The following is a 16,786-nucleotide window of genomic DNA, read 5'->3' as shown; positions in this document are numbered from 1 at the left end:
TATATGACTGGATGCTGTCAGCTCGCTGTATGGGGTGGCTGCTGAATCTAAAAACCACAGTTCCTAGAACAGAAATGTAACGTATGGAGAGAGGGCTATACCACATCTCAAAGTTAAATGTCAAGTATTTCACATACCAACATTAAATCCTGAAATATGTGCGAGTATTCAAATTATTTATTCGATACACAGCTTTCTTGGCCCAACTCCCTGCGTAGGCAAGAAGTTGGTTGCCCGTTTTCCTACTTCAATAAAAATCAATAAAAAAAATAAAAATAAAAAGGGGAAAAAAGCATCGCCTTCTACCTCCAAAGTCTCAGCTAACTGCATATCACAGGACAGTCAAGATTATAGAATCTCATCCCAGAACAGTTACCTTTGGTGTCAAGAAGAATAAATTCCCTGTAAAATGATTTGTCACACCAAGGGCCCGTCTGTCCCCCCACCCACCCACCCATGCAGAATACATTGCTCTTCCTACAGTCACCCTTTTCTGTTACAGCTGCTGCACAATGGACATTTTCACCCGGAGAAGCTCATGGCACGGTCTTTCCTAATGACATGGACCTCCTACAGGTAATCCTAGTCCTCACCGAGATCAGGAGACTGAATATTTCCTTAAAATGTGGTGCCTGGAAATGACAGAATGATCGATGAACTGGCCTCTGAATTGCCTCCTTCGGTTTTTACCAGTCGTAAATGCAGAGTAGCCGGATCACGCCCAGACAAAACTAAAAAGAGCTAAAGGCTCACAGTTGAGATTTCCATTATATTTATAATGAAGTCCTCTTCTTCAGTGTTAAAAAAAAAAATGATGTCCCTAAACCATACCCATTTGCACCTAAAAATAACATATGGTACCAGGATCTCTCAATACATCCAAATTCATAATGTGTTGATCTACTCTCCAGAATGAACCCAGATGTGAGCACAACTTAAAATAGTTTTGAGGGAGACAGATTTCAGATTCATCAGTGGCACTGCCCGGCTAGTGGTAAAGCCTCTTTGTTTCCATATGATGATCTATCTGAGAGCTCCTCATGTGTAAGTTTAAAACAAAATATTCTCTCTCTTTTAAAAAAAAAAAAGAGGAACAACAACGATGACAACCAATTTGGGGACAATAAGTAACTTCTCTCTCCAGGGCAGGATGACAGGAGCTGTGACCTTAACTCGGAATGAGGGAAGGGAAGTCCCTGGAAACAAACCCACCCACTGCTTCCCTGCTTCGATACAAAGTAGGCTCAGCGAGCATTCCCTTCGTCTTCATCACTACTTTGCAGCATTCTTATGACCAGAGGTGTCTCTGGGGGATGATACAGAAAATCTGCCTCTGTCTCTGTCTCCATGGAATACTCAAGCTCATCAGGGCTGCCACTGACAGGCTACGCTGTTACGATCCACGGCACGAAGAGGCTCTGGCAAACACCAAAGCTGCCATGTGTAGGCCATCACTATTCTGGATTTCCCCTCAATTTAGGTTTTGGGTATACAGTGAGTATTGGATGATTCATGAAAATTAATCAGCCTCTGAAATTGTGACTATAATTAAAGCCACTGGGAACAAAATCAGTACTCCCAATGTATACAGCTCCACTTTTAAAAAGGGCTCTACGTATGTGGGAGGGGAGCAGAAAAGATAAAATGAAGACCACCAAAAGATGTGCGCTCCCCCTCCCCCAGAACAAAATAACCATTTATCCAAGTCCCGCTCTGTGAACCAAAGTCATTACTGCTGAAAACAGAAACTTGGGCTGTGGACAGTCAGCCTGTGGTCACAAGTGGCATTGTTTCTTTTGTGAACTTGTATGAAGAGCCTCAGAGAACTGCACAGAAAAGTAAGTGCTGTCGAGATGGGTGGGATATTAATAAAATTTGAAAACCTTAAACTGAACTAATCGATTTGCAGCTAGCTGCTGGTTAGAAGCTATTTTCTGATCCAGGAACGGAGAAGAAATGTTTAACCTGGTTATGGCTATAAACATTGCATCTCTTCTAAATTAAATCAATTTTCTTGATGAAACTAATTTCTTGCCTGAAAGGTATTAAAATAATTTCATTATAAAGAAGGCTTTGCCTGAGTTCTGCCCATTTCCACGAAAGGGTCTGTGTTGTAGCATGTGAGCCACTCTGCAAAAGGGAGGAGGGGCACCTGGGAGTGCTGTAGGAAATAGGATCAGGATAATTCAGTCTTTACTTTTCACTTCTTCAAGTGTTATCTTCATTTCCACTGAGTATGTTCCGACGTGTATGTATGTGCTGACATCACAGGACAAGAGAGACATTGCAGTGAGAGATCTTTTGTCAACAGACGTAACTTGAACCTCCAGGATAAAATCCACGCAGAGACATGGAGGCACACATGATCACAGCTTCTGAGAACGACAGGCCAGTGCACACGGGAGGATGGGGTATGCGCGGGAGGGTGGGGTACGCGCGGGAGGATGGGGTACACGCGGGAGGATGGGGCACACGTGGGAGGATGGGGTACACACGGGAGAATGGGGTACACGCGGGAGGGTGGGGTACTCGCGGAAGGGTGGGGTACGTGTGGGAGGAGGATGCAGCAGAGCTAACATTTGAGCACCTCAAATGAGGGGACATAAACCCGATGCTTTTCCATGGGGAATTCGGGATGAGAGGGACAGTTTTGAGGGCGGAAGGGCCTTACTACACAGCAGCAGGACATAAAGGAAACCATTAAGTTTCTTTTCTTCTTGAAAAAAAAAAGGGTTTATTCAGGCTTTTGTTTCCTATCATCATAAAATTTTGAATGTTTTAAACATAACTTTATCTTTTTACAACAAAAAATAAAAAGCAACAAGAATTTAAGACCATGGGCTTCGAGGTTTTTTTTTTTTTAATGTGTGTATTTTTCTCATCATAAGACATATTTTATAGAAGTATAATCTTCCAGGGATCACAAGGGCATAGTTCTCTACTTTCAGTTAACAAGTGTTTCTTACTACTATAGAATTCATTATGTTATCTGGGTAAAAGTATAAACCCCTTCCAATTCAGGATCACAGCCGTGTTTTCTGCTTTACTTACTGTAGCTGTAACCAAGTACACCAGAAAGGCTTCGGTGAAGAGCTTCCAGTGATTAGACTCCACATATGAACTGTATTTTCCACCTGCCCTGCATTTGCTGAATTTAAGTGGTTTTGAAGCTCTTTGTCCACGTCATCAATCTAGTTATGTATCACTTTCTCTGTACCATTTGAATATTATTCAAAAAGTCATTCTAGAGACTTTAAATCAGCTCAAGAAATAGCAATATCAGACACACTTACATGCACACACTTATGCCACACACACGAATACAAACATGCACGCAAGGCACAAATGCAAACACATATGAGCACACATGCATATATGCACACATACTTGTGCAAACGCACACAGATAATACATGCACACATACACACATGTGTGCACATACAATTCACTCGTGCACCTGCACACATGTGCACCCACAAAGCCTTGGAGACTAAAAGAAGAGGGCATGGAAAGACTGCAAGAGTCAGACGTTGAAGGACTGAAGCAACACAGTACCTCCTGAACAATGGCTACACTTAGGAGCTCACAGAAACTCTGGATGCCTGCTAAAGACCTACACAAAATCAAACCAACCAACATCCCAGCATGGAAGCCAAAAGGGCCCACGAGCCTACCGCCCTAAAGGAGGAGATGGTCACTATTGATGGCTCCTGGGGAGCTCAATGTCATTTTCTTTAAGGATGTGGTCCCTGGTAGGCTAACTGTGGTCCGGTGGGGCAGTCCCCCACACACGGGCAGTATAAATTGGACTTGGTGGGTTATCTAAGAGAGAGAGAGGATGGGAAATTGGAAAGGCCCAGGCTGGTAGAGGGTAGATTTAGGATGAGATGGGGTGAGTATGATCAAAACACATTGTATAATATTCTCAAAGAATAAAATTGTTATATTAAAAAGGAACATGATTTGTGTTTCAGAGGACTTTTAAAACTTTTTTTTTACTTGTTTTAAAACCACCACCTAGGATGGTATACAACAAGTAAGAGAAATTTCATAATGTGTATAAATTAGTTCTTGAATTAGCTAATGAGTACAGAGCTAAACAATAAGAAAATCTTAAAAAATGAAGAAACCAACCAACCAAGGTAATACATACAAGGAACTTAAAACTAGGCAACCCAACTTCTCTGAGTTGTGCTGGAAGAATCAACTGGCCCTGCCCCTCAGCTTCTCTAAACTTGCTTTGCACCCTGGCTGTCCTGATTACAGTAGACACACAGGGCAATTAAGAACTAAATCTGTGTTTTACCAGCATGGAGGTATGGAAGAACCATAAACAAGCATGTGCACATATGAATATATTACATTCCAAGTCTAGAATTCACTCATATGGAAGTTATCTCATTTTAAATAAGGTTGAAGAACTAACTAGTCCATAACAAATAAGGTTTATTAATTAAGTGAAAAGCAGAAGTGGTGGGCCTGTAGCATGAGCCTGCAGAGCAAGAAAGGAAAAGATTGTGCAGATATAGTATTAAGAATACTTAATACATTATTGATGATAAACAGCAAGGGAGGAAATGTCTATTTTAGACATCAGTGGGGGTAAAATTCTGCTCATCGCGAACCTCTCAACAAGCTCGATGGAGACCTGCTCTGTTTGTAATCTCCTGTGCTGAACCAGTGGGGAACAGCAACTGGTCATTGTGGACCTGGACAATGTGAAGTCTTCAGACATAAAATCCAAGCCCTTAAATAACTTGTCACTGGTGGCCAAGTATTCTCACTCTTTAGTTTTATTGGATCTGGTATTTAACACTGTTTTCTTATAAAATGTCGTCTTAGTTGTCACATCACATTGACTATTTTTTAGAAATTTGTTGAGTTTCTCTGCCCATCATTATTTCTGTTGGTCTCAGATTATTTATAGATATGTGTTTTCTGAGAGTGTGTGGAGTAAAATATTTTTCAGTGTCCATATCAGTCATTGTCAATCATGTCCAACTTAATGTTCCAAATGAAAAGAAAAAAATGTTCAAGAAAAACTAAGCTAATAATTCCCAATTATCTACCTAGCACGATACCACCTGAAGAGAGGCTGGAAGAGGCTAAGAGCCAGGAATACATTCTCATGTTATCAACTTTTTTTTATATGAATCTGAAATTTTGGCTCTTTTTGCCTTAGTTCCTCCATTATAAACACTGCCATGCTGGCAGCTAATCAAGGCATGATTGGAAAGTGCTTAGAGCTTAAATATTCTTGGAAGAGAAGTTAGTATACAGGTGCAAAGTGAAAGAAAAATTTTTAAATGTTTCCCACAAATTGAAGGGGAAAAAAATCATAAAATTCTTGTTGGGCCATGTGTACACAGAGCTAAAGTACCTCCACAAGGCTGTCATTGTACAGGGATGGCTTGCCCAGGGTGGACGCATCTCACTGAGTTATGACAGTACAATCCAAATACTTCCAAAAGCTTTGAAACAGCTTGTGATACATACAAAAATAAAAATGCTACAAGATAAGGGGAGAAGAGATTTATGAAACCGCCAAACAAACAAACTAAATCTAAGAAAACAAAAATACGTGTTTTCCATCAATCACTTTCAAAGGAAAAATATCTTCAAAGATCAGGATTTTAAAAAATAAAATGAAGTCGTCCCTAAAAAGAGAAATGAACAACGAAGCAGATGACATCAACAACTACAAGTTGTGCTTGGGAGATGCCTTGGAACGGGGCATTTTCTGGTTAGGAAACCACTGGTGGCTCTCAAGCTCCCATCTCTGTGCTGAGCGCAGAGACACAAAATGGAGAAACAGAGAAAGGGGAACATCATTCAATCGTCGTTCATGTGATGGTGTCCAGAGTGAGCTAGTTCCGGTAAAAGGAAAATGGCGAGGGGTAATTACTAGCCTGTCGCCCTAGAACAGTTGTGTTCACAGTGCTATCTGTCCAATGGCTAAGGGAATCGGTCCACCGGCAAAGAGAATCCACCCGATAGCTAAGAATATCTGTCCGATGGCTAAGATAAGCTGTCTGACGGCTCAGGTTATCTCATAGAAGGGTCAGAGAGAGCACAGAACTTTTGACACCGTGAGAAAATGAGGAAACCAGGAGCTTTGCAGACTAGCAAGAACAACCGTGGAGCACAGAGCCTCATAGTCTTGAGGGCCAGATATACATCCTCCTGGGCCCGTGCAATCTCCACCCCAGAGAAGTGAGGCACTGTTGATGGCTTATTATGTTTTAAGTTGGTGACATTTTCCGCAAAGCCATTTCTCATGCTGTCTCTTATGTTTAGGGTCCTGAGAGAAGTCTTTCTGATGTTTATCACTCTCTCTGCAGTGAAAGGGGAAAGCAAGAACAGAACCTTTGGCAGCACAGTGTGCTGAGGGGGTTTGATGAACAGGAGGCTGTAGAAGAGGAATCTGATTGTACTGGAGGGCAAATGTTGCCTTTGAAGAGAAAAATCAGAGGCCCGGTCCGTATTTCTTCTGAAATAAATAGAACATGGCTCCAGGGAGCAGAGCCCAGCAGCTAAGACCCACTATTTCAGAGGGAGAAGAAACGGAGTCCCTTCTGTGGTGATATACACACACGTGTGCAAACACACCCTTCTTTCATGTGTGTCCAACCTGAGCACACAAATTCCATGTGCCCCATGAAAGCTGTGAATGCAGCCCAAGCCAAGGCCATAAGGGCCAGCCCTTAACATACCATGAGGTAGGTTTGTTTGTAGCCTGGCTGTGTAGGAAGAGTGAGGACTTTGCAGGTGACAGGGCTGTGTCACATTTTCAAAAGGTCAGACCCCCTACAAGACTTTGTAGACCTATGACCTCGAGTTCATGGTCATTGTTGACTAATTTCGCACATGCTTGCCACCCTTCCAGCTTTGCTGAACACTGCATTGTATGTTTGGGGATTGCTTGGTTCCCTAACAAATGTCAAGAGTGGCCAGTGCCATAGATGGAACAAAGACCTTCCTGTCAAAATGACTAAGGAGGGAAGTCACAAGGTGGAGATTATGGATGAGACACTGATTAAAACATGTCCCCTTTGTAGCAGAGATGTCCCCCAGATGGCTTGCACAGAGGACAGATGTATCAGTCCATCACACCTTTTGGGTCAGCTCTCTGTACCAACAAGGATATTCATCCCAAAGCACAACTCACACCTGCCCATGACCCCAGCGTGGCCAACACTCGGCAGGTGATTGTCTATGCATAAAACATTTTTGGCTTGCACTACGAGAGGGGAAAGCAAAATGGGCTTCCTTATGATTTTTATTGTCTTCTAATCAAATCCATTCCTAGACCCCTCTCCCATCACCTGCTCTTCCCTTTGACTTGAGGACTAGCCTTGGACTTTCCCCATTAGTTGAGAGAGGACATTGACAAACAGGATTTATTCATCTATGGAGGGATGACATCAAACAGAGGCACAGGTACAAAAGACACACACAGGTGCACAAACACCTTCACACATGGGCTGCTGAGGAGATTCAGTCAGTACAGTACTTGCCTAGTGTGTGCGAGGCCATTAGTTCAATCTCAAGCATGGCATAAACACAGCCTAGTGGCTCATGCCTGCAGTCCCAGCACTGTGGGATGGTAAAAGCAGGAAGATCATAAAATAACCAAGGCACTTGGTTACATAATTTGTTTGAGGCTTACCTACCCGGCTTATATGAGACCATCTTTGAAAAAAAAAAAGGAAAAGGAAATGAAAATAAGACATTCCCCATCACCCAAGGCCCTGTTTATCTTAGAAATCATCATACCTACTGTAGGCTGACTGGGACAGGCTTGGGTGTTGGTTTGTTCCCTCATCTTCTTTCTTATCCGACAGCAGCCTGCTCGCTCATCTTTACATATGGCCTTATTGACAGTTGACGACAACTTTTACTCATCATTACATATGGCCACTTACAGTTGACAGCTGTCATCCAGGCAAGTTCACATACGTTGCAGTGCAGTCACATGGCATCTCAGATAGGAGGGTGAGAGCCAAGGCCAGTGAGCCACTGATAACCAGTAATGAGCCCCAGCAGCTGGAAAACTTCATCCCCAAACAAGCCAGGGCTCACAGGAGTCTCCCTACTTGAGCAAGGGCAACTTAAACACCATTACTCCCCTGGGAAATTTTAGTCATTTATTTACCTATTTGTTTGTTTGGGATTTTGAGAACATTCTGGCTGTGTAGCCCTGGCTAGCCAGGACTTTATTTGTAGACCAGGCTAGCCTCAAACTCACAGTGATCTACCTGCCTCTGCCTCCCTGGGGGCTTTGAAAGTCCCTTCATTGCAGTGCTGACACGTTGAACTGGGGCTTTCTTTCCTTTTAGCATCAAGTTGAAAGTTGGAGGAGGAAATTTCCCTCCTTATGGGAGGAAGCTCACATTTCCCCATTTTGAACTGTAATTCAGGAAAGGGGTGCTAGGTCATTATTAAATCAGACATCAGCATGTCAAAAATCTCTCTGAACTGCCTATTTCTAAACACACATCCAGCCCAGAGTACAGTCTGAGGTAAGCTGCTACTATTCCAACAGACTTAAAGTTTAGAATGGTAAAGTTCTATTATGTTTCCATTTTTTTAAAAAAGAGTGTAAGCCATGAGGAATAAATGTGCCCCTGAGTAATCTACGAATTATATAACCACATTTTCCCTGAACACACACACTGCGGCATGTGCCTACCTATGGCAAACAGGCCTTCTGGAAGGGTTTCAGCACAGACAGAATCACTTGTGGTGAGGATGCTAACATTGATTACCCCAGGGAGAGGGAGACAGACTGCGGAGACACAGGCTAAATATGTCAAAAGGTTGGTTTTCCATGAATACCAGCAGGAGTCAGAAACGACACTGCAGTTGTCCTTGGAACAGGGCAGCTGCTGGGTTTGTTGAAAGACTCGGCCATTGTAGGGTTTTTAAAAAAATCTAAAGGCACCGACATTGCCGTTTGAACTTCTGAAGTGTTTTAGAAATCACAACACCCAGCTAAGAATAACATGGACAATAGATTTCCCAAACCCTTATTTTTATTTTGCTTTTAAAATACGATGCCTACTAATTGAGAGGGTCAACTTTACAAAGTAAATTCATTATGAGGTACCTCTGAAGTCACCTAAATAACTTCCAATTGAGAAGATATATGCTCAGGCAGGTATAATCAGTCTAATTTAAATGCCCACCTCTTCCCACCTCTTCCCTTGGGCATAGCAGGAACTAATTGAAAGGTATTTAACAGAGGCAGACCCACGATTCTGGTATTGCATGTTAGCTCTCAAAGTGAAGGGTCTCTTCATGTAGACAGAAGTCAGACCCCAAGTTACCCAGGCTTTAACTCTAAGGTCCTTTCTAGGTGACCTAGACATCTGAATACAGGGGAATAATTCAGGCTTAAATGTCCTGGAATTGGAACATTCATTACTCTGTATTGGAATATGACAGAGCGTCCTGAATAGTGTTCAGACAGCTGGGTCTGGCTATGAGAATGCAAAAACCAACTTATCTCCGAGGTTCATAATGACACAAACTGCTTCTAAACAAGACTCACATTCATTGGCCTTATAAAGCTCATGTTTAAGAATGTGATGCTCTTGCTTTGAAAAAAGTAATGATTTATTTATTTTTATTTTATGTGTACGAGTGTTTGGCCTGCATTATGTATGTATACCACTTGTGTGCCTGGTGCACACAGAGACCAGAAGAGGGGGTCAGAGCCTCTGGAATTGTAGTAAGAGGTGTTTGTGAGCCACCATGTAGTTCCGAGAAAGCTCACCTAGCACTTTGAAAACAGCAAGTACTCTTAACTGGTGGGCCACTCTCCAGGTCCCACCTTATGCATTCTTTATCCAATGTGTGCTAAACTGAACAAATACAAAGTCTGGGTCAGAGCTGAGAAGCTGAGTAACGGGGTGTTGCCTCACTCTGCTGGGGCTCAAAAGGCACTGGGAGCCCTCTCAGCCTGAAGCTTTACCTTCAGGGAGACTGGAAGTCCCCAAGAGCTCTCTCTTCTGTCTTCCTGCCTGTCACTCCAGAAACCAGAATTCCTTGCTTTGAGATTGCTTTGAGATGTTAAAACTCTTCCCAGCTGAAGAAGCCATAAAACCCCAAACTGTTACTGGCCCTCCCCTCTCCCTTCTGTCCTCAAGACCCTCATTCCAGAAGGGCCTGGCCCAGGCCCAGGGGGGAGGCGAGTCACATACCTTGTAGGGAGAGTCCTGCCTGGGCCTTCCCTCTCCAAGTCAATGCTATTTTCCCAAACCCCTTGGCCCAATCACAATTCCCACGGATGTTCACTGTCTATGGAAGTAACGAGGAACACACTTTGTTCCCAGGTCTTTCCATTTCCATCCTGAAAACTTCCAGGGAGTGGAAAACTTGGGTTATATAAATGGGTTATGGTTTCTCTTGTCAGCCTGCCTTTGTTATGGGACTGACCCCTAAGACTCTTGGGACAAGAGTATTCTCTTGGACTCTGCAAAGCTTTTTCTCAGTGTCCAGATAACTCCAAAAATGAAAGACTGGCTACAATTAATGACACAACTGCCACTCAGGTTCTTAGTGCTGAAGAGGGTTGACAGTCACAATAGAACCAGGGGCAAAGTGCTGCACAATCATGAGGGCACATCAGATCCCCAGGGTGCATGTGTAAGCCAGACGTGGTGGCGTGTGCCGACAGCCTCAATTGCGGGGTTGGCATGTGGTCAGAGATGAGCAGACCACTGGAGTTTTCTGGCAGCTGGTCTAGCAGAAACAGTGAGCTACAGGCTCAGTGAGAGACTCTGCCTCATAAAAGAAGACGTAGTTTCATAGACGGAGACACTTAATATCAGTCTCTTGCTTCCATAAGTGTGAATCCACGTGTGCATACACATGAACACACACAAAGCACACATCTCCCACGGAGAATTAGCAACACAACACCCTTCTATCACAGCTCATTCCCTTTAGCAGCACAGACACGGACCTTTGAAGTTACCCAAAGTCTCAAGGTCCTGTCTCTGGAGTCTTCTCTCTTGCACACAAGTTCACAGTCCTACGTACAGCACACCCACACATGTATCCACATATACACACAAAGAAGGTAAAAAGCCTGAGGCTGGATTCACATGCCAATGGTAGGCACTTTCTACACGTGTTCAAGGCCCAGGTTGAGACCTCTAGTGCCACTGAAGGAGGAAGAAGGGCATGGATCTGTGAATGTGTGAGCTCAGACTTCCCACTCGCTTTTATCCTGAAAATGCCAGTCACTGTCGCCACTTCCAATGTCAAAAAAAAAAAAAAAAAAAAGAAGGCATAAGTCTACACAATGGAGCAAGCAGAATTGAAAAGACATGCATTGTGTGTCGTCTTATAAAAATAAAGGCTGAAGAGATGGCTCAGAGGGTAAGAGCACTGGCCGTTTTGGCAAAGGTTCAATTGCTGGTTCAATTCCCAGCACCCATATGTTGCCTTACAGCCATTCGTAAGTCCAGTTGCAGGGACTATGATGACTTCTTCTAGTCTCTGACGGCTCTAGGCATGTACATGGTACACACACATACATGCATGCAAACACTCATCCACATTAAAAATAATGTTAAAAGAAATATAATTAAAAGCAAGTGCTTTCATAGCAGAAGATATCTCTCTCTCATTGAGGAGACACTGACTTTGTGGACTCTTCTGGGTGTATCAGGCCTATCAAAGCCCAGATGATAAAACCAGCTAATTTCCTCAATGTCAGTCTTGCACGAGTGAGAAGAATGCCTCTGAAGTTTGCCTCTCCTGTCTGAGGCACAGCCTCTTGCAGTTACAATTTGCCCTTTCCTTCATTTTCTGTGGAGAGGCATGTTTGGTTTCACAGGTAATTGATAGCCTTCAGCACAAGTAAGTTACAATCATCCAACAGAAAGATTCGCTTTGGTGAATTAAAACGAAAGAATTTCTCCAAAATAAAGAGTAAAAGCCAAAAAAAAAAAAAAAAATTAAGGGGATTAATAGGCCAGGGCTTCATCTACTTTTACATTTAATTTGATGCCATGAGAGCTGCAGGCATTTCACAACACACCTCTTTTATTCTCCTATAAAGTCTGCACGATTTTGGCTTTTGCAATAGAAGCAGTTAGGTGGGGAGGGAGGGTTGGATTCTCTATCTATGCTAAAGAAAAAAGCCGAAGCGGGGTTGACCATAACCCGAGGCCCCAGCTCCTGCAGAGTGCCTGTTGTTCTGAAAGCAAGGTGCTCCACACGATCTAATCATAGCACTAAACCTTGTTACAAGCCCTTTTACAGCTCCAATATCTGGGTTACATGGAAACACGCTGGAGAGCCTCCTTGTACTATGAAATAAATGTCATTCTGACTGGCATCCTCTCTTCCAGCAAGTAATTTCCCTCTGCTGATAAATCGATACGGCAAAAACAAATGAGGGCGCACAATGGGCGCAGTGTGGATTACATTTTTATTCATTCCAGAGCCCCTGCAGCCAAGTTTTTTAAAGCAGAAAATGATGCGCTGGGGCTGGGGAACAAGAGAGATACATGGAGACGCCGAGATAAGAAAAGAAAGACAAAGGAGGCCAAAGAAAAGACAGGGGAACAAAGAGAAAAACAAAAGAGAGGGGAAGCCAGTGCAGGAGAGAGCGCCCCCACCAGGCAGCTCAAGTGCAGGGACCTGCGCCCCAGAGAAAGATTACTATCTGAAAGCTGGCTTCGCTGGCTCCTCACAGCAAGATGACTCAGCAGGTCAGCGCAAGGCCTCTGTGACCAAGCCTGGGGACTCGAGTTCAGTTCCCAGGACCACACTGTGGAAGGAGAGACCTGACTGCTACCCACAAGTTGTCCTCTGACCTCACAACCATGTCATGGTATGTGCATGCAAAGATATGCCCAATACACGTAGCATATAATTTAAAAATGGGAAATTACTGGGAAGACATACACGCGTCTCTTTGTTCTAACATCTTGACTCTGTATTGTGACAGTTCACCTGAGAAGGCTCGAAGGTCAGATTTTTTTTTTTTTTTGACTTGTCAATAATTGATGTCAACTGTCAGGATTCAGTCATGAAAATTCACCTAGAAACCTCCAGACTATAACTGACACCACTAACCCTTCCTCATCTCAGCAAGTGCCCTGTAGTCAACTGTGTATTCTTTGTTTCTAGCATAAGGAACTGGGTCTCTGAGTACAGAACGACTCTTAGAAGTGGCCAGATTCTGGAAGAGTATTAGCATGGAGAAGAGATGTGAGGCACTCTTCACAGTGATGGTCATCACGTTTGTTGTTGTCTCTGGGTAATATGATAAAGTCTAATTCTGTGTAAGAGTAGATCATTCCAGCTGTTCACTGTGGTATTTAGTTGCTGTTAAGGCATAGAAGTAAAAATAACAAAATTCTAAAATCTTAGTGTGCATATAGAGCTTGTTCACTATTTTAGGCTTTAAGTCTGGATAAGGTACTTAACTCCCCAAACCTCAGTTTCTCCAGCTATAAAACAGGAGCAATTGTCAACACCTGTTTGAGACAAAAGTAAACAGTTGGTACCAACAGGATGCTTTGGACAACTTCTGTCTCAAGAGTTGGTGTCACAGAATTCAGAAAAATCAAAAGAAGTGAATTATCATCAACATAATTACCGTTAGTTTCCTAGATACAGTTATCTGTTAGGTGATCTTAACAGCTTCCATTTGTCCACCAAGATAACACTGTACACGGAGGACGGTAGGCTGTGTGTCTCACAGGGATACATATTTCTGTTATTTTACTCAAGATTTCTTTCTTGTATGTTTATGTGTGATTTGACTGTATATATGTCTGGGTACCTTGTGAGTTACTGGCACATATAGAGGCCAGAGGAGGGCATCGTATCCCCTGGAATTGGAATTACAGATAGACAATTGTGAACTTCCATGTAGGTGCTGAGAATTGAACACTGATCCTCTAAAAGAACAGCTTGTACTTTTAACCTCTGAGCCATCCCTCCAGCCCAGAATTATATATATATATATATATATATATATATATATATATATGTATGTATATGTATATATATTTGTGGTTTTGCTCTTTGTCCTTTTGAGACAGGGTCACACTCCGGCCTAGACTGGATTGTTACTCACAGCCTGTGCCAGCATCACACTTACAGAGAACCTCCTGTCTCAGTCTTGCAAGATCTGGGATTATAGGAGTGCATTACCACACCAGTTTTAAATATTCTTAACTGTCCTGTGCTAGCCCTTGCTGAGCAGCCCTCTGTGAGCAGCCAGGGTAAGTTTAAAAATGGACGACTACATCCAGCACAGATTTTAACTTTGTTCTTGGATGTGGGTAGTCTGCTTTTTTTGTCTTAAATGTTTAGATTCATGTCTGCTTACAACTCCACTCTACAGTCATGGTCAATTCTACCCCAGCAGCTTACACACTTTGCTCTATAAAAGTGAGAAAGCACTGTTCTGTGTTGTAACAAGGGCTTTCAACTGTGAGCAGAAAAGAAACAAGGCAACAAGGGCAGTAGTGATTGCTGACATTTGCTTCTTTCTCTCATCAAAGGTGGGCTTACTACACACGCTCTGTGCTGTCCTTGTTACCCATGAACCTTTGCTGTTTTCCCTAATTGCTTCCTGATGCAATTTCAATATACCAGGCACGCCGTTGCCTAATGGAATGCATACACTTTCTGCCCTTCCAAGAACCAAGCATCCACCCTGATGTGGAGATATAGCCTCTGAGAATGTGTGGGCTGACAGTGTAGGAAAACCAACCGCTTTCTACTCGCTGAGAAGGCTGGGTCCTGGAACGTGGGCTCAGCATAGGTTCTGTTGTGAATTAAGTACTGCTCTATGGCCTGGTTATTTATTATCCCAAACTGAAGACCGTAGGGGACATGGCAGCCTATGAAGGACAAAGGTAAGCTAGAGGAAGTTTAAAGACACATAGTAAGGGAGATGCAAAGTGGACTCGTTCTCAATTAGAGCAGCCAGGGAATTAGGGACACGAAATGAAATTATCTGCATTAGAGTTTGGCCAGGCTTCTCTACTCATCACAAAAAGAAAAAAAAAGGAATAAGATGCCTAAGTCTCCTTTCCTGGAACACAAATGGCCTTCTCATTTAACAAATTTGAAACTGCACGTAAGTCCCATACTTCAACTTAAAATGATTATTTCCTAAAGCAATGGCTCCACAAATGCGAGTGTTGGAGAAGACCTAGAGAAACTGCCACAGCAAGGACTGTAGGGGGCACGATGGCGTTCACAGCAAGTCCAAGTCAGATATGAAGTATTTTAGAACTACAAGTTCATGATGAGTCATGCCAGCATGGATCTAAGACTGATGACTGACGGAACGAGTGTCTCAAAACCAGTTACTTTTGCTTGAAATACACAAAGCCGACCCCACAGTGGGCATGACACCACGGCAGAGGTGATGAAGACAGATACCCTCTGCTAACTGGGGGAGTCCGAGATGTAAGCAGGGAGGTGTAAGCAGCCACCGTTCCTCGATAACCACGACAAGGAGAGATGAGAAGCCATTTAACAACGGCTGGGGGGACAGCAGATTGCATCAGAATGGCAGGTTAGGTGAGGTACTCTTCACTCAACTCTGCCCTAATTCAAGGCTTTCTTGTCTGGCTTCTGAAGGGCCTGAGGAATTCTAATTTCTTTTTTCCTTTCATGACTTACTTGGCCATGAAGATGAAACTGGGGTGTTTTAATTACCATCCAGAGCCAAAGCCTTGCCCTTTGATATGATATGGAAATCCCACTTGTGCCCCACCTTTTCCCTGCCCCTTCTCCCACTTTCCCAGCAGGAATTTTAAGTAGCTTTGTCCAACCAGCTGACAGTGACAGCAAGGGGGCCATGCCTAGCTCCTGGGAAGGTTTAAGTTGCATGGGTGTGTGTTCCAGTAGTACACTGGCAGAGTGAACCAGGACAGAACTGGGAAGAGAAGAGGTGGGTGGAAAGGAACGGAGGGAGAGAGAGAGAGAGAGAGAGAGAGAGAGAGAGAGAGAGAGAGAGCATTATTGGAGTGGTTGAATTTGTTTCTACCCCACCAGCATCAAGTGTGGCCAGGCGACACAAACCCTCTCACTTTAAACTCACACAGAGCGTCCGCAATGCATGCACGCCGCCACGTACAGCCGCCCAGTTATTGTCATCTGCCTTCTGCATGACTCCCGGCTTAGCTATAATTATTAATTGCACTTGTCAACTGTCATTAATTCCTCTTTAACATCCCTGTCTTTGAGTAATTAGACAGAACAGCCTCACTGAGCCCATTGTTTAGAGTCTCCTGAAAGAGCCCACTGGGCTTTCAGGGTACAATAGAGGGCTTCTCGTTAACCCTTCATGAGGGCATGCTGAGCGTGAGGGGAAGGCTGGGCCAGGTTTGGGCAGACACACAGTGGAACTAGATTTTAAATATTGCTTCCCTGAAGACATGGGATATTTAAAGTTGACCGAAAAGTGAAGGAAGGCCCCAGGGAAAACAGTTTTTCACCAGCCTGCACCACAGGGTACGTCATCGTTTGTGTGTCCTTATGCTTTGTATTTGAGATAAGCCAAAATGTTTGAAGACATTTTCTTCTGTTCATGATGACATAACACATAGGATACACATGATTATATATATATATATATATATATATATATATATATATTATCACACTATAGTGTGGGGGGGTGTGGGTGTGGGTGTGTGTGTACAGTAAGCGAAAGGTGTTCTGAGGTGACTTCTGAATTTTCTAAAGTACAAACACTTTAGCACACTAGGATCAAAGAGCCAGTTTTGCTGAACCCTCT

General features: G+C 43.3%; 1 protein-coding gene and 1 long non-coding RNA gene across 7 annotated transcripts in view; one reads left to right on the top strand and one right to left on the bottom strand.

Moving 5' to 3' along the window:
- Positions 1 to 16,786, bottom strand: part of Sox5 (SRY-box transcription factor 5) — a 970,651-nt gene that overhangs the window by 637,869 nt on the left and 315,996 nt on the right. The window lies entirely within an intron of this gene.
- On the top strand, positions 1,296 to 3,957 carry LOC113837149. Its single transcript, XR_003487823.2, has 3 exons — positions 1,296 to 1,838; positions 2,272 to 2,411; positions 3,057 to 3,957. It is a non-coding gene; the product is annotated as an uncharacterized LOC113837149 (long non-coding RNA).

Source organism: Cricetulus griseus, chromosome 8 (assembly GCF_003668045.3).
Source record: "Cricetulus griseus strain 17A/GY chromosome 8, alternate assembly CriGri-PICRH-1.0, whole genome shotgun sequence".
Lineage (NCBI taxonomy): Eukaryota > Metazoa > Chordata > Mammalia > Rodentia > Cricetidae > Cricetulus > Cricetulus griseus.
Note: the sequence above shows the minus strand (reverse complement) of the source record. Positions and strands in the feature narration are given on the sequence as shown.